Source organism: Anas acuta, chromosome 1 (genome assembly GCF_963932015.1).
Source record: "Anas acuta chromosome 1, bAnaAcu1.1, whole genome shotgun sequence".
Lineage (NCBI taxonomy): Eukaryota > Metazoa > Chordata > Aves > Anseriformes > Anatidae > Anas > Anas acuta.
In genome coordinates, this window is record NC_088979.1 from 115,738,600 (window position 1) to 115,757,222 (window position 18,623).

Below are 18,623 nucleotides of genomic sequence, written 5' to 3' on the forward strand. Positions count from 1 at the left end.
AAGTGGGAGGGAAAGGAGTTCTCCTACTGAATAATAGGCCAATTATTTCTGTGGAAGTTTTTGATGGGTATGAATAAAGAAAATAAGAATGATGGAAGGTCTGAATCTCTTTGGATGTTTGTGTTAACTGTCAGGTACTACCTCATATCCACGCTGACCCAGAAACTGGACCAGCTGTACAGTTATGAAATTGATTTAAGAAATACATCCTGCATGAGCCTATGCGCACAATGCAACCTGCTTTCCCTCTGTATTTCTGTAGCATTACAAGAATGCACTGAGCCAGCCTACTGCTCTTGAAGGGATGGATGCTAAAGATGCCTGAAATTCCAAACGTCACAAGCTGAAGATAGCAGAGGGTTGTTTTTTGTTTGTTTGTTTGTTTTTTGGTGGAGCTTAAAGCCCTGCTCCTTGGACCCAGCTGAGCAGGAGCACCTACCCATGCAGGTGAGGGCCACCTGTAGTACCAGTGTCAGTGCAGGTACCCAAAGGCAGGCACAGAGCTGCTTTGCTGGCTCAGTCACGTCCACAGTGGCAGGCACAGGGACAGCTCTAACAGAGCCACTGGCTTGGCAGGACAGAGTAAGGTAAAGCTCCACAGAAATGCCCGCAGTGGCCACTGCTGCTTGCAAGACAGGCGTTTGGCTGCAGCCACCCCGGTGTCCTGCGGGTAAAATTAAGGAAAATGAGAGAGGAGTATGGAAAGCCGTAGCCTCAGCTTTATGCTGGAAGACCAGGAGTGTCCTTTGCCACATTATGCTCCTACAGGCCCTGTCCCTAGGACCTGGACATACCAAGCGGCTCATTCCAAACCTCTCCCAGCACAGCGCCGACTTCCCATCCTGACAGCAGTACATTGCGCTTCTCACGTCTGATCTCAGTTTATTCCAAAAGCAACAGATGAAAGCCGGTGAGCATTAAAGTAAATAGGAGTTTTGCTTTCAACCACATTTGGAGCAGAATTTGACCCAGAATTAAAAGGACACTTTCTACTCGGGATCCAGCAGGTTTCTGATGCTGTTCCAGTAGCTCGAGGAGGCACACCTGCTCTTGGATCTGCATGGCAATTTCTGTGGTTTGGCCACTGAGGGTGGTTTTATATTATTTTTAAGCGCTACCATTAAAAACAAGGCACTTTTTCTTCTCTTTTCCCTCCACTTTGTATGTTTTGCAAAGAGCTTGGGCAGAACCAAATAACCACGCAGGTGAAAAAAGCCGTACAGAAAATATTCTCAGTGTTGTGTGCAGGCAATTCCTCCTGCAGCTGTTCGGGATGACTGACCCAGCCTCAGTCTCTCACCCAGGGCCCCTTTCCCCAGCCACCAGCCGCTGGGGACCGACCCCAAGAGAACCAACCATGCATGGTGCACTCCCTGAGGGCCTCACAGGCCTGCAGGCTATGCCTCAGCCTTGCTCCTGACAGGAATTGGGTGGCCGTGGGTGAAGCCTGGCCAGCAGACCCTGCCAGCTTTGCCACCCACCCATGTCCCCATGCTGCCTGGCACACAGGGAGGCTGAGACCTGGCCCTGACGTGGGCTGTGGCTGAGCCCTCCGCATCGCTCATCCCCAGGGTACAGCCACCGCATAAATAACATCGGATGGCCTTTGCTGTGAATGACCAAACCAGAAGGGAACTCAGGGAAAACATTGAGAAAAACACATAAAACCACCTCGAGCGCTATGAGGCAGCCGTTACAGCAGTTTTCCATGAGTATTGCCAATGGTGAGGAGAACTATTCCAGTTCAACTCGGGGTGAGGGAGAGCATAGTTCATGATGAAATGATTGTGTAGGATGTGCTGAGAGTTAGGCCAGTATGTAAAGAGAGACTTTAAGTCGGTGAATGTGATTTTAATGTCATAGTTTTGGTCAATAACAAAAGCGTGTAGAGCAAACACATGTGAAATGGTGCTCAGACAGATCCCCGAAACATGGTTTCTACACAGACGTGGGTGAAAAACCACACAGGGTTAAATCAGAACAAGGGCCACAGGCAGGAGTATTTCACTTCAAAAGAGATTAAATGTCCCTTTCAATACAGCCTACTTACAAGGGGACTCCAGCACCAGGGGGATTTTCAGCCCTGTCTGCCACCAGGATATTGGGAGCAGGAAGAGCTGAGCAGGCCGTCCCTGCCCAGGAGCTGACTGCACGGCTGAAATTGGACCCTGCTATTTGCGTCATCACCAAACAATTAGTAAATGCTTCAGGTAACTCAGGCCATTCCCCAATGCTTTTGAACACGTTTGTGGCCGGATAAGGACTGTCACATCCCTGGTGTCAACACGGCGGCTTTGCGGTGAGCTCTGGCACATCAGCAGGGCTCTCTGCCTGGGAGGCTGGTAAAGTTGGCAAAGCACAGCTGTGGGTGAAGCACCCGCAGCTTGCCAATGCTCATGCTGGTCTGTAGGAATAATAGCACAGGAGTTGCTCCCAGATCCAGGCGAATTTTTGGCCCTTCAACAATCAAAGTGGCTAAAAAGCTATGTCTTGGTGTAGGAAGAGCAGTAACATAACAAAATTGGGGCCATTGCAGAAAGTGCTCTGACATTTTCTACAGTTTTCATGATTCACCCTGTATCCAAAGGGAAACATTTCTATTACGTGTTGAAAATTGGCTGATCCACATAACATCTGCGAGATGTGTTTTCTCTCTGTCTGGCTCAGCAGCTCTCAGTGCTTCATTGCTCCATCAGTGGACAGATGCATTGATGACCACAGAAATCAGTTGTCCTCTCAAAAGAAAGCTTCAGATCCCACTTTAGCCTGAAAACAGAGGCAAGTGTTTTTAAATCAGATATATAGGCAATTTTTCATCCAATTTCAAAAACAAAGAAGGAAAAGATAATATTACTGCCATTTCCACCAGTTCTTTTAAGATAGACTTTGGTAGTCCAAATCAGAATTCACCATCTCCACTAGCAACAAATACTTGTAACCCTTTTGCTGGGTCAGGTTTTGCAATAATTTTGCACTTTTCTGCAATAAGGGAACCCCCCAGCCACACACACCAAGACACATCATAGAGAGGTGTAGAAGAGCCATTTGGAAGATTTTAGGTGTCAGGTGTGGCAGTGAGTTACCACACCAGATATAGAGGTATCACCATGCATGAAGGACATGCAAGGGGCACAGGTACACAAGGCAGCCTAAGGACAGCAGCTCTCAACAGGTGGAAAGCACCAGAACTTACAAACAAGAGTTTTTCAGGAATTATTTTTTTCCTCAACAACAAACCTTCAGAAGTTCACAAGGAGACCAACTCCAGTTCATGTAAGATTTTTTCAGCCCAAACCCACAGCTTCCCATTAAAAATTATATACCGTTATCACAGCCAAAATAGCCAGAATCACTGCTATAAATGTGTGGAAGAGCTAGTCAAACACTGTTTCAAGGCTTAAATAGTCCTAACTATTAGTTTGACAGTCAGCTGAGCTCAAAGGCAAGATAATCACTGACTTTCATGGGTTTTGGATTAGGTCTCTAATAGACCCTGGCATCTGCTGCCTTGTTTACAAACAAAACCAGGAAAAAAAAATCCTCCTAAAACAACAAGACAGGCAAAGGAATACAAACACTAGAGAGCTGGAAGGGAGACCAACTACTTAGTAACACCACCATTATCCAGTAATCATGACCAGAAAAAAAAAAAATTAATGTGCACATATTAATTCTAGATGCCTCGTACATGTAATCCTTAGATGTTTTCAATGGATTAAATCCACTACTTATGTAATAGTCTGGAGGTGAGTGGAGCTACACCCACCGTGGTTTGGGTTCCACCTGTTTTTAGGTAAACCCTGACTTCCCTCTATTCTGCATATCCCTCTTCCAGGAGCCAGAATGTGAAGACAAACTGTTTGTTTTCCTTGCTTTACCATCTCTAAGCTATATTGTCATAACATTCAGATGCAATTCCAAAAGGCAGCACAACCATAGCAAATAGCCAGGATGGAAGACTGTGCCAAGCAGGCTTGATGATCCATAAGCCACACGTGCAAACATGCATTTGTTTTAACAGATAGCCAGGGTGTATTATAGGGGGGTAAAAAAAAGTATTTCTGTGGCATATATGAAAGTTTTAGAGACAGCAGAGGCATTTGAAGCAAATGTAAGCCCCTGTTAAGAAACACAAAACGGACATTGCATGTGTATTTTCAGACATAGTATTTGTCAGCATGGATAGTTCAACTTTCATTCTGTGTATCAGAACAGGGCTTCTGCTGTTTGGATTTTACTAGTCAGGATATCCTCAATATCTTGTCTTTTTATGCAGAGTGGTGCAGTCTGGTATGCAGCAGTATGAGTACTTGGCCTCTTGAATTACCCAATGTTCCTATTGTCTATAAGGGACAAGAAGTCCCCTTTCACTCAGTTCAAGCAAATTATCAAGGGAGAAGGCGTTCTACATGCAGTCTCAAAGCTCTTGTGTACCTTTGCTGCTTGCTGTGAGCCTACAGCTAAAGTCAGTGTAGGCAAATATTTTTCCATCCAAGATTTTTTTTTTCCATTCAATGGCCATAGGCCGTTAGCAAACCACGTCAGTTTTGGGAATTAATCCCTGCCAGAAATGAAGAAGGGCATGAAATGCTGGGAAGGGGAAGGCTCTAATCAGAAGAAAATCTCTCAAAATTTAAAAAAATATATATAAATAAATAAATAAAATAAAAAGGAAATGGTGAGCAACTGGCTATCTTAAACTAATCCAAATATCAGTGAAGCATTCAGTGCTTCCTCTTCCTCTAGATAAGGCTGCATACTGACACCAGAGAAACAGACCCTTAAAAATTGCTTCTTATCTATTTTATTGTCATAGCGTCTGGCCTCGAGGAAGTGATGGAAGTGAAAAAGGGAGCCAGAATTTGTTTTATAACCTATCATTTCTCATTTCTGTTTTCCATCTGTGTCGTACACAGGGCTGAGAGGACTCTACATCAGCAAGTGACACTGGAGTACCCCCGGAACGATGACAAGCGTTGGTTTGAAGTTAACACTTGAAGTTCCAGCAAGCTGCCCTAATGAATGAAAACAAGCAAACAAACAAAAATGTTCAGTTAAAGACTTTCCATAAACACACAGACCCTGGTCCTACTTTTATTAGGAACTTGCTGCTGCAATCCAGATGGAAAGGCAGCCGCCGACCCAGGGCAGCAGCCTCAGCCTCTCCTCAGGGGGCAGCACAGCCTTCAGGGCTGTTTGGGGAGCATCAGCATTTTGGGCACCCCATCTTGCTCAGCTGATGCCACACTCCACTCGCAGACCTGGCTGCACTGCCCTTGTCTTTACTGTCTTCAATTGACTTACTCACATTAATTGACATTACTCAAGGTCTGGGTGTAGCTTGGATTCATTGTATAATAACGTTCCTTTGCCATTCCAGCTGTTATGCAGAACCCAAATATTTAACTGACTGCACATTGTTTCAGCTAAACAGTTGACAGAAGCATCCACTGCAGAGCACATATGGGGCTTATTCCTAAATCATACAAGAGTGGTTTTTTTTGTTTGTTTGTTTTGTTTTTTTCCTCCCCTGGACGGATCCCATATGTTGTCCAGCTGCAAAACCAAACACTGAGAATCAGTCTAGTAAATGGATGTGCAGCAAGTCAACAGTGCACAAACTCCTAAGGCTAATAGGGAATTATTCCGAATAGGCAGAAATTAGTTTGATTTACACTAGGGTGAGAATTCTTATAAGTCACCACTTTGCTCTAAAGCTGGAGAATAAGGTCAAGCCATCAACTATCCTTGTTTGCAGATTCATCCAGCAACACTGATTTTGACAGTGTGGAAAGAACCTGGAACAAGATCACATCTCAGTTGCTCAAAATGTAAAAATCTCACCCTGCAAGACACAGCTCGAGATCCCATGTTCCATGATTCACCCCACCTACGAATAACGTTGGCTCCATCCAAACTATTCCAGCACACCAAACAAAACCATGACGTGCAGTCAATGGCAGAGCCAGCATTGCAACGCAGTGAAGCAGCCTGCCGTTTCACTGGTCAGCCAGCTCGTGTTTCTGACACATCTTTCTGAGGCCTTTACCTAACCCGTACATGGCAGCTTTCCCAAATTTTTCCTACAAGAGCGGAGAAGGGGAAGACCTGCTGACCAAGCCAAAATCTGGCACCTAGGCTTTGTGCAAGAAGCAAAGCAGAGCCCTGAATTCTTACAAAGCCACACCAGGGGTGGCACAAAGCACACTGCCATACTGCTGCCTGCCATCCCCACCACCTGCGGCACCCAAACTTGACCTGTGACACCCTGAGGCACCCAAACACTCGCCCTCCATGTGCTGGCAGCATGGGCAAGAAGAGGAGCTGTGAGAGCAATGCCTTTCTCACAGCACAAGTAGGTGGGGGCTGGGGAATACCCAGGCTGGCAGCAGGAGCATCACCCACCTACCCTGAGAAGGATGAGTCACCTCTTCCTCCCTCTGTAAACAAAATATTTGAAACCCTGGTTTAGTGGTAAATTGTGACATGTTTTCTTGGTTCTCCTACTCAGGTGCTTGCTATCGGGGCCAGAACCCCACACATCATTTGTGAGGTGAAGAAGTGCCAGCGCACAGCTCATGAGCTCATCAGTGGGAAGGACCGGGTTTCTTGAAGAGCAGTTTTACAGCAAAGAGTGACTGCAATGCAAAGTTACCTTTCCTCTGCGGGCTGTGCCTCTGCGAGGTGAGTCAGAGTTTAATAGATGCCTTCAGTGACCGAGATAAGTTTGCAGGGACAGACCTGGGCTACGATCCGGGCGTGCTCTGCATCCTCAGCCAGGCTGTTTACCTCATGCAGCACAAGTCAGTGGGACACCCCAGAGATTTCCCAGGCACAGAGATGGCATGACACCCCATTTTGACCCAGCAGGGCATGAAGCAAAGCCACCTGGGCTACTTGCAGCCAGGTGTTGAGATTTCGAGAGCCTGAGACCAAGATCACCCCCTCCCACCCCAGGCAAGGACTCATGCCTCATGATCCCAGTGACACAGCAAAAGCCCCATCTCCTGCAAGGAGCTTTTCATTTTTAACTGCATTGTATTTAAAGCACCTCCTTTTATTGCCTCCAGTTGCATTTTACCTTGCAATATTAAACACAAAAGCAATCACCAAAAGCCTGCCATTAAATTGCCATAGACCCAATTTCTGCTTTGCACAACACTAGGAAATTATAATAATACGTCACCACAATTTCTTAACAAAATGGATGATCAGTACTCGAATGAGAGATGTGGTAGGTTTGGAAATAAGCTCTCCCGTTTTCTTCACCCCATGCGTGCCACGTTACAGAACTGGGTTACTGTGGATTACAAACTTTCCTCCTCTGAAGCATCATGTTTGGGTTCCCTCCAGACCCACAAGCATGGACAGTAGCCTGAAGCAACAGGTTGGTATCACAGAAATGTGTCACACTTGAAGTCACCTGAAAAAGGAGGGAAAATGCAGGTTTTCCAATTTGCTTCTTTTTGCATTGAATGTCCTTTTCACTATTCCCCTCCAGAGAAGGCACTGGGATTCTCCAGCTAGCTTTTGCTGTTAAACACGTCTCATCTGCCACACTTTTCCCTGAAGGCAGTAGACCTAACACAGAGAGAAACACTGCAAAACAGAAGAAAATGTTTGTCGGAGATCTTGTTTTACCACATAGCTCAAATGCCTGAAAATACTTGGAAAAATGCTTAATCCTTGTTTTAAAAGAAAAACCTGCAGATTACCCTTCAAAGCCAAAGAAAACTAGTGAATGTGCCTAAATTCTTCATTAAGGCCTTGAGGATTTTCCAACACACCCCATGTATTTTTAATGTAGCCTGATAATCTGTTTTAACACATAACCTGTCAGAAGTAGGCTGAAGCTTGAGAATGTCATCTTTTATATTTAATTAAAAATTACTAATTAACGTTTCTTCCTTTTAGAGTTTGAAAGAGAAAAAGAGCTTGGAAGTGGGACATGGGAACACCCTAAACACAGAGGAGAAAAAGCAGAGCTCCAAACTACCTTCAGATGAAGTCATTCTTCCAAGCCCCTCAGTTCACGCTAACCCTGGGTTAGCACTGGGCTGGTGAGAGCAACACTCTGTGAGAGCAGTCAGTCTCCACTTCCAAATCAGGGTGAAAAAAAAAAGGAGGGGAACCAATCCAAGCCCATTTACATGGTCAGACCCATCTTAAGAAATCAACACCCAATTTTTTACATCTTCCACCAGGCCTTTCCCTGCTTCACTGCTTCTTTGGAGGACACGCTCACAATTCAATTATCCACACTTAGGGGCCCATAAAAATGAAAACAAGCTTTAGTCAGCACACAAAGGCTGAGTAAAGACAAGGCCCAAGGCTTTGACGTGCAGAGATGCAACACCAGGCTGAGCAGCAGAGCCAGACGCTGAAGGTGCAGATTTCCCGGTTGGAGAATCCATCCCCATCAGAGCAGGAGCAAGGGCTTCGGTCGGGATTTGCCCTCTGTGTGGTGCATGCAGGGAGAAGCCCTATGAATCACAGTGTGTGCTTTCCCAAGGGTTTCTCAGGAGATTTGCAAGTCTAATCCTAATCGTAGCTTGCTCCAGCATGGCCGCTGGCAGGAGCTGCAGGCACACCACCCCCTCACGCACCACCCTCGCACCCCCCGAGCAAACGTCCCAGCTCCCGGCCATCTCTTGTCCCCAGACACTCACATCCTGCAGCTCCAACCAAACACTCTCGTCCACCTCCACTGTCTGGGATCCAGCCCCATCTCTCACCTTCGGGAGCGTTGGATTTACCAGTTACCAGTTGCTGGATCTACCAGTTAGCGCACTGCTGGAAAGCAGTAATGGCTCCTGCTCACATCTCCCTTCCCTCCCCATCAAGGCCCCAGTCAAAAAACATCTTCTTACACCAAAACCTCTCTGAAGCATCCATGATGCTTGGAAGGGTCTGAACCTCACTTCCACTCTCTTCTCAGCCAGCCAGCTTGCCCAGAGCTGCCCAGCTCCTGGGTGAGAATTCAGTGCTGTGCAAACCTAAGGACAGAAGAAAAGAGCGAGGAGCTGAGGAGCATTAGTTTGTGCTAAGAAAGGCAGGCAGCAGTGGGGTGTCAGCACAAGGGATGCAGCCTGGGCCAGCACCAGCAATGCAGGTACATGTGCACCACATCCCACGTGGACAGCCCAGCCCATGCCTTCCTCTCAGAGCAGCCACAAAGCACGCTGGCTTTGCCCCCTCCCACAAAATTCTTGCTGCAGTCAAGCTTTTTCATAGAAAACCAGATTTCTCAGCAGAAGGTGGCTTGCTTTCATCGCAGCTCATAGTTTCTAAGAAATGTTTTCCAGTTTCCTGAGCAGTTCTAGGAAATTCCAAGAGCAATCACCCAGCAGCCATTTCAGGTGCCCTCCTCCTGGATGGCCAAAGCCCCCACAGAAACCACCATGGGGTCAGCAATATGGGCCTGCCCCAGGCAGAAGTCAGCACCAGCCTGTGATTAGTGCCCACTCAACCGGATCTAAACAGCAGCTCATTCACCGTCAGCTTCCCAACCAGGGCAGGCAACCCACATTGGTACCAAAATCCCCATGCAGGACTTCTGCATCCCTCACACAACCCTCCTGCTTGGTGCCAGGCATCACTCGTACGGCCAGTACCCTCTGGTCAGCCCAGCATGTTTTGGAAAGAGAAAAATAACCTGGAGCACTCACATGGCATTGAGCACCTTGGACATTTGTACGACCTGCAGCTCCGTGGTTGTTTTGAAATTCATGCCCCAGCTAAGACTCACCAGCGACAGAGGAGAGGCAGGGTTTTGCTACAGCAGCACGCCTGCAGGAGGAAAGGATGCCACTGGGACCAGATGTCCAAATCTTCATCCACCAACAGCTCTCCATGGCCAGATCTGGGGAAAGGGGGAGGAAATACGGGTACAAAACACACAGAAAAATCTCCCCAAGAATTTGGTCAGACTAGGAAGAGAAGAGCATACAAATCTTTTCCTCTGAAAAACCCATTGGTGTCATTTGTAGAATAAACTGCCGTCATTTAACAGTTTGCTCAGCCCTCTGGATTGTCGCTGACAATTTCATTTTTTCAGAAGAATTAGTCATGCAGTAAATTGTTACACTTGAAATGAGAACCACAATCGCCAGATTATCACTCATCTAATTAAAAGCAACCTAAGTATTTCACACGATGCAAACAGTACGGTATTCACGTGCCAAACATCAAGATACAGAGCGCTTTGGAGTTTGACGTCAGTTTTTTGCTTCAATCAACATTTGCCTTTTAGGTCAATACATTTTGATGTTTGCCATAACAGAAACTAGAAGCGACACGCTTATTCTTGCAATTATTTTGCTTAACCCTTTTGGTGTCTGGAAAAACATTTACAAGAAAAAAGGGAGAGCCAAAGAAGAGCGTGCAGTCTCTGTGCATGGCCTTTCTCTCAGTTAAATCCAGAAAAATGCTGGTGCAGTTCTGTTATCTGGAAGAATCACACTGTTCCTTGCCAGCGCTGGCACAGAGCGTGCAACAACACTGCCAGTAATATTAAATATCACTAATAGCCCACCTGAATAGCCGGGAGACAAACATTCAGTTATTAAAAGCGACGGTACAGAATTGCCTAATTAAGCCCGGTAGCTTGCTGTTTACAGTGGGCTGGTGCCAAAAGAAGAACACAATTTTACAGCTTTTATTGCTATTGTTTCAGTGTATTGAGGAAAAAAAAAAAAAAAAAAAAAAACTATTTTAATCAAACGCGGGGTATTTGAACTCCACAGCCACCATTTGCTTCAGCCACAGCGAGATAAGCAGGAGAATGAGCTCTTGTGCGTTCGTCTGCTCAGTTTATACAAGCAGCAAGGAAACTGTTTGCTCGTGCTCACTGCGCTCCCCTTGCCAGCAATCCCCACGCCAACGTGATTGCTCGCAAAGAAAACAGCATCTGCCTGGCAAGGGTTAGTGCAACGTGTGCTGTACGGACGGACAGATGGACGGCTTCCCCAGCCCCGCCACCCATTCTGCAGGAATGATTTTGTGTCCCAAATATCCAAGCTTTAGATGAGCTCAGGAGTACAAGAGGATGGAGGAATCAGGCCTGGAACGGGAGCACAAAATGTGCACGCACAGTCACATGCACCCTGCCAAAAAAATGCAGACACACACTCACATTAGGCTTGTGGGCAGACTCTCTCTCTCTCTCACATGTATATGTATAAATGCATACATATGTGTATGTATATATGTATATATATGTATGTGTATATATATCTTTTTATTTTTCTCTGGGCCACAAGTCTTCCCTGCAAGCCTAGAATTGCCAAAAACTCTTTTGCTGGACTCGATCCAAATGGTTGACAGGACCAGCAACTGGTTGTGTTCCAGAAATAACAGGGAAACGAGGAGCAGGCATGCTGTACGTAAAGAGGGAAAGGAGAGGAGGTCGTAAAGAGAAGGGCAAGTGTATGGAGGAGGTTTCATCATCCATGGGTAAAACCCAGAGCAATGGGAGCATGGTGCCCTTGGGAGGGAGTAACCAGGAGTTCCTCGGCATCTCCCTCACACTGCCTGTCTCCAATCCCAAACGGGAACAAAATCCCCCGTTTCTGGCTGGGGGGCACCTCAGCAGGTGTCTGTGTCCCCAGTGCCCACCATGGGGCTCCTCAGGCGCAGCACCCACGCTGCACCACCCCAAACACAGCTCCTCAAGGCAAAGGGGAGGCATGAGGTCAGCGTGCTCTGTCACAGCATAAACATAAAGATAAAAACCAAGCAAAACTGTCTATTAGCACAGGGAAGATAAACAACCGTTTCCCCCAGTTTCCCATAACTCATTGCCTTAATGGCAGAAGATACGCAATTAATAGCGTGGCTTCCGCCTTAAATCACATCAGGGGCTATGGTTTAAACCCACTTTAAAGAAACTAGGCCAATCATTTTATAAGGCGTGGGAATTGTTAGATCGTGCTATCCCTTCTGCTTCATACAATTGCATGAAGCCTGATACTGTAGAGAGGTTTTAATGAAGGCCTTATATAGCTCTAGGTCAGCACATTTGCATTTGTGAAGATTACACTGAAAGCACAAGAAGTGAAAGAGCATGAACAAACAGCAATGTTTTCATCTTTTAAAACAACATTCCCTCCGTGGGAATATGGTACAAGACACTGGGAAACAATGGTTTCTATTTCCAGCTCTGCTGTCAGCTCGCAGGAGTCTGACCTTAAGCAAATCATTTTACTCTGGAACCTCATTTATCTGCCTCGGGTGTGTGAGGCTCATTAGTACCCTTACTAATGAGCTTCACATAATCATATGCAAAGCACAGCATTTTTGTAGATTTTGGAAGACTAAGATTTGTAAAGCCCTTTGAAATTCAAGATGATGTAGATATGTAAAGATCTCCCTCCTGCTCCCTCTCTTGCGCACACAAACATGAGCACACCATCCAGGTGATAAAGACAAATTCTGTTTCGAAAATTTCGGTTCCCAAGCACCAGCTGTGTAACTCAAAGTCCGGTTTTGAAGTTTTATTACTTCTTTGAAATAACACTGCTATAAAACACACACTCACAAAAGAAACCCAAACAGCAGCAACTTACCGGAATGGTTGGTCTTGAGAAGGCAATAAAAGCCTAAACAAACCTGAACTTTGGACTGTGTGCTTTGTTGAGTTATTGAATTTGACAGGTTAATTTATTGCTTTGATCTGATTTATACACTGGCTGTGTGCTTGCAGAGCTTCTTCTGGTGAGGTGCTACTTTTATACTTTGTGCTCTGTTGTAGTCCTAATCGCACAGACGCAACTACCTGCCAGGAGTGCACGATTACAAATCTATCTTTTATTCAACTAATTGGTACAGGTGGATTAAAAAAAAAAAAAAGTTTTCATGCCTGCTACCGCAAAGCACAGAATGACTCTGTTCCCTAAAGACTGTCTTAATTTTTTGCAGTTATAACAGCTGCTCTGATAAAAGATGTTACCTCTACCTACAAATCTCATCCAGCTGATATCTTCAGAACACCACACTTGCAATAAAGCACCAGGATAAAATGTCTGACTCTTCACTGGAATTTGCAGGCTGTTTCTGTCAGCCTGCACACATCCACTAAGGGCTGGAATCCAGCAGCAGTGCTCTGACCAGAGCTAACTACAGTTACTCACGCAGCATTAAAGATTAAACTTTTCCCAAAATTCAATTGAATTGCTTAATGGAAAGTGGAAACACAAATCAAGGGGACTTTTGCAGAAGGCTGCCAAAAACAGCCTTACAATAAAGCTGTAATATCTTTGCACAAAGGTTTCATTTCCCCCTCCACGCACAGGGACCATAAGCCATACCCTGCCAAGTTTTGTTCTCTTTAGCTCTGACCAAGGCTTCCCCAAGAGCCTCCAACAGAGCAGGCAGGTAAGTCTCCCCTTCACAGCCAGGTTCCCAAAACCCAGGTGTAAAACATCTCCTGTCTGCAGGCAGGGAGCTAATTCAGTCCCCAGACACCAGGGCACAACTCAAGCAATCTAAGCTACTCTTGCACAGCCAAGGGCTCTTTAGGGGACATCAACCTTTTGTGGTGGGTTTTTGGGACACGTGGCCATGTTGTCAAGGCTGCCTGGTCCCTGCCAGGTGCCTGGCCCTCACAGACAGCAATCGCTCACAGAGGCAGAGCCGAGGCAGAGCTTGTGCCTGCCTGCACGTGCAGGTGTGGAAGAGAGACACAAGCTGCTTTCACCTCTGCTTTCATCTGGGGAATACGGGCAGCCATGTGCCCACACTGCAACTGGACAGCTTTTCATGGGGGTGACTTGCTGTGGGAAAAGCAACCTGGGCAGCCCTGGGGCTCTGGTGAGCCGCAGCCTCCCCACCAGAGCATCCCATGTACCCAAGAGCAAGGAGCTTTGCTAGGGGATGATTACAGCAGTGGGGAATTTGTCCCAGTTCATTGGGTGCAAGCTTTGCACATGCTAAATATTTCCTTGGATAGAGGTTCTGGGCATTAAAATTAAGGAGGAACAATATCTTGCAATGATAAAGAAATGGTCCCCTTGGCAATTGAGGTTTTGCCAGGGCAAGGAAGCAGCTGAAAGACCACCATTTTACGGAAGATGAGATCGGATTCTTATCTCTGATCAGTTTTCTACAATTTGTTTCTCCACTGGATCTAATTGCATCACTTTGCATTTATCCTTAGGTAAGGAAAAGAAAAATAGATTTAAGGTTCGATTTAAGAGAAATTAGGCAAGGCAAGGAGGTCAGAAGCTTTAATTACAACCTCATCTTGCTATCCAACTAGCATTATTCACTCCTTGCACTTGCCATAACCCTTCAGAAGCACGAGGAAAGATCTCTGTGCCTTCCTGCAGCAAGTCCAAAGCCTCAACTCCTTCCACATCCCAGAGAAGACACATGGCTCCCTCAAGATTTCACTAACTCAGGAGAAACTCCAACCATGTCCCAGATGCAGCAGCTGCACCACTCCTCCAATCAGTGTCACTTTGCTACATTAGGCCAACTCATTTCCAGCAAAACCCTCACCGTGAAATTTTGGGAGAAGATGATGAGCATGGTAGCCAGTTTCCTCCCCATGCTGTCTCTCATCCATGCCCATCCTGCAGTGCAGGGACTCATCTCTTATGATGGCAGGAGGTTCGCAGATGATCAGAACTTGTGAGCAGTCAGTGAAGTCAATGTGTGTCCACATTGAAAATAACCCTGTAAAAAAAAAAAAATAAGAAAGTACAGAGGAAGAGTTACTGAGGCCATGCAACATCTGGCTGAGCTAAGGTGGTAGCAATTGGTGGGAATGGTCATGAGGAAGGATGAGGAAAAACCAAACATCTCAAACCAAATCCCTGGAGGAGTTGGAGCTGGGTCCATTCACACTGCTTTGTGATGCCCCCTGTCCTGAAAAAAAGAATTGCTGGTGCTTGGAACCCTGCAGATGTCAATACCAAGCTCTCCCAGATGAAAACACAGATTTTCCTAAGTGCTTTGTCCAGAGAAACAGCCTTCATCAAAGTAAGGATTTTGTCCCTGACTGGGGGGTATTGCCCCAACATCCCTCCCCAGACCATCCCCATTCAGCATCACTAACCCCCAGCCCACACTGGCACCTGAGGGCACACAGGCAGCTGCATGTAGCTGGAGGAGGGACAGCGGTGAGGAGTCACCCAAACTCCTGCCAAGAGCAGCAGACGAGCCCGAGGGCCTGGTGCCCAAGGCAGAGGGTGCTGCTGGCTCCCAGCACCTCTCAACCTTTCCCACCGGTGCAGAGCGGGGCTGGCAGAGCCCTATGCCTGGCCCTGAGCTACCCCCTGCTGCTTGTTATTTACCACTGGGGAGGTAAGTGACTATCTTCTTGTGGCTGAAGCAATGGCTGGTGTGGTAAGAAGTCAATAAAACTGTTTTAAGGCATCTTGTCCCACCAGCCAGCTGTGCCAGCATCAGTCTCCATGCTGTAAACTGGACTGAAAGGGAGAGGAGATGGCAGTTCCCGTTCCCTCTCCCCCTCATCCAGTGTAGCAAAGCATCCTCACAGAGAGGAATGAGCCAGCATGGGGCAGGGCTGCCAGAAGCCCCCACACAGTTCGTGATTACAAAGCCAATCTCCTCGCCTGCTTCTCAAGCCAGGGCAGACGCCGGGGTGTTTCCTCCCACAGGCGCAGGCAGCCAGCAGCCCACCCACTCCTGCCTTGGGGGAACGCTTGTTCCCTGCCCCGTGCGTGAGCTGGCTCTACATGCGTTTGCATGTCTCCTGATAGCGCCCGGATAGTCGCTTTTTCCAAGCCTTCACTCGGGAGACGCCAGTGGCCCAGCGCAGCATTATGACAATTAGCACCACGCTTGGTCCCCAGCACGCAGACCTCTCGGCCACGTGTGACAGCCACACTTCCCCAGCAGACAAGCAGCACACAATCGTTCATCAGCCCCGGCCATCCCTGCTCTCTTGCATCTTTGGCACCAGCACCCCAGGCAGGTGCTGCAGTGCTGGAAAGGCACAAGAGGGTTTAAGACCCTCCTCTTTCCCCTTTGCTGGGACCTCTCCTCACACCAGTCTCCTCAGCACCAACTCCAAAACAAGGCTTAGCTCACAGGGAAGCAAAGAAAAGCAACACAGAGAAGGGGAAACGGGAGAGGAACAGCACGGAGAGCCAGGCCCCGGCCTGGCACGGCAGGGCCCAGCAAGCCGAGCCATGCCGCCGAGAGCTGCCGGGCGCAGATCACCTCCCACCCGCTTCCGCGGGCACAGGCCGCGGTGCCAAGGCATCTTCCCCCGCGCATACCCGTCCTGCTCCTCACCCGTCCCAGCACAGAGCATGCCAAGGCAGACGGGCTCTGGGCCGAGGCCAGACGCAGGTGATAGGTTTTTTTAGCTCGGCTCACCCATCTTCTGCTCAGCTCCTCATCTACAGCTGAGGCACTGGCCTCAGCATCACAGCCTGTCCTCACCCCAAGCAGGGGCACATGGGGCTGCAAAAAAGGCACCTTGCCATGCTGCTCACAAGTGTTTTTTATTAAGGGGGTTGTGGAACAATCAGCATGACCAGGTGCTTGCAGAACTGCCCTGTGAAGCCTTCCTTTCTGGTTAATCAGGGAGAAAAAGCAGGAGGCAGCCTGACACCACTGCAGCACAGAGCTCTGTGGCTCTGAGGTCAGGGAGAGCAGATGGGCAATCCCTGCCCCCTGCCACCCTTACAGCCATGGCATTACACGTACCGCATCAAAAGATGATGGTGGCTTCACAAACGGGGTATGGGGATGGCTGCAAATGATGCAATGCTTCCTCATGCTGGCTTCCCACAAGGCGCCTCTGCTTGGAAAAAAGCTCCCAGCTGCACTGATAGACCTGGAAGACAAACTTATATTCAGGAGAACATCCCAATGTAGACTTTCCTAACGGCTTTCTGATAAGGAGAGATATCGCAGCATTTCTATATCTCATGCCATGCAACAGATGCACTTCAAAGGCACCAGGCTACATCCTGGTGACCCAAGGTGTTAGCACTTGGGAAAGAGGGAGACCAAAGGCAGGCAAATAAAAACATGCAGGGAATACATTGTTCACCCAAAAAAAAAAAAAAAAAAAAAAAAAGAACAGGAGAAAATACAATTTTCTGTGGGAGACATAGTCTCCCCACAGGAAGAAGTGGAGGTTTGTTTTAAGTGGGTTTATTTTTTGTAACATTACAAGTATTTTGTTTTAAAGGAATGGTGTTTCACCTGTAAAACCAGAGTTCATTTTATCTCCACCCACTCCTCATTAATCGACCTCAAAGAGCATTTTTACAATGAAGAGATACAATATTAGTTAAACTAATGACTTACATAGGCAGAATCATTCCCTCAATCTCACCAAACACTTGGATCAAGCAGACAGGTCCTGAGAACTGACAGCTCCAGCCAAGCTCTGGAAGGAGGAGGGCACCTCAGGGGACTCCCTGATCCCAGACTCCATCAACAGCATTGATGAAGCCACTCTGAAGATGTGACATGGCAAAGAAAACTCTTTTGGGTGCACAGAGGAAGTAGCTGGAATTTTTCACAGGCAATCACTAGGGAAAGAAATGGCAACATCCAGGCAATTGCTGGGCCCTGTCTTGAGAGGCAGGATGCAAAGCAGGCCCAAGTGGATACTGTAGATAACAGTAAAGTCCCATGTGAAGGGCATGCAGGAGGTGATCTGCAGGCTATAGCTAGCCTACAGCATGGCTGAGCCAAAAAGGACAAAGGCTGTAGGGCTACATAGGCCCTGGGACCCTCAGATGGGGGACAGAATCAGACACTTGATGTTCTAGCAATGGGTTGTGACCAGAGCAACTCAAAGAGGAGTCGAATAGGCTCCATCATCGAAAGACGGTGGAATAGGCTAATTCTAGGCAAATCAGCAAGGTTTGGCTAATTTTAGCTTTGACCATTTCACTTTCCTCTTGTTGTCTCCCTGAGTTTCAATTTGTCTTCTCCGCAGCCAACATTTTGGCATGAGCAGACACATATAAGAAAATGCATTGATGGGGTTAAAAAGGAAAACTTAAGCCAATAGGATTTGCACAAGTGGGAAAATGGGCAAGGAAGACAATGGCTCCAAAGGTGAGGCTGGGAAAGGAAACAACTTGGGGAGCAGCAACACAGAGCATGAGAGAGAGAGCGTGACTGTAAACTGAATGCACAAGGCAGAACAAGGCAGAAAGCCTGATCTGGTGAGGAACATAGGTAAAGGCTGGAAAAATGGGTCTGACTGGCACCCAGCAGCTGGAACCAGCAAGGGGGTGCCATAGGCACCATGAGGGACAGGGGTGGAGGCAACAGGAGAGGCAGGATCTGCCCACATGAGCTCAAGCATGGCACTCCAAGGAAGAGACCAAGTAGGAGACATGCAAGTAGCACAGTTAAATGTGGTGGACCACATGCAATAGGAGAGAGAGACCCTTGGGAGCTGCCTAGAAGAAGAGGCACCAAAGAACTGTCAGCAGCTCTGAGTAGAAAAGCAGGTCTCAAAGTGAAGTTTGGCAGCAAAAGAGAAGTTTGCAAAAAATTTCCCACAAAAGCGACGAAGAAAAGAAAAAACACTAGCTAATTGAGAAATAGGAGGGATGGGTGAAATTTGACAGGGGACACCCGAGGATGTAAAAAAGCAGAGGGAGAGAGAAGACAGAGCAAAA

The 18,623-nt window shown here is 47.3% G+C and overlaps 1 long non-coding RNA gene across 6 annotated transcripts; it reads right to left on the reverse strand.

Moving 5' to 3' along the window:
* Positions 1–1,836: 1,836 nt before the first annotated feature.
* LOC137862594 (uncharacterized) lies at positions 1,837–16,465 on the reverse strand. 6 transcript variants are annotated; one of them, XR_011100421.1, is made up of 6 exons: positions 16,248–16,384; positions 9,749–9,862; positions 8,871–8,996; positions 7,302–7,423; positions 4,875–5,015; positions 1,837–2,766 (listed from the first exon to the last, which is right to left on the reverse strand). It is a non-coding gene; the product is annotated as an uncharacterized lncRNA (long non-coding RNA). The 6 variants fall into 6 exon arrangements; XR_011100426.1 differs by lacking the exon at positions 4,875–5,015; XR_011100424.1 differs by lacking the exon at positions 1,837–2,766 and having other exon boundaries at positions 4,461–5,015; positions 16,348–16,465.
* Between the last annotated feature and the right edge of the window lie 2,158 nt (positions 16,466–18,623).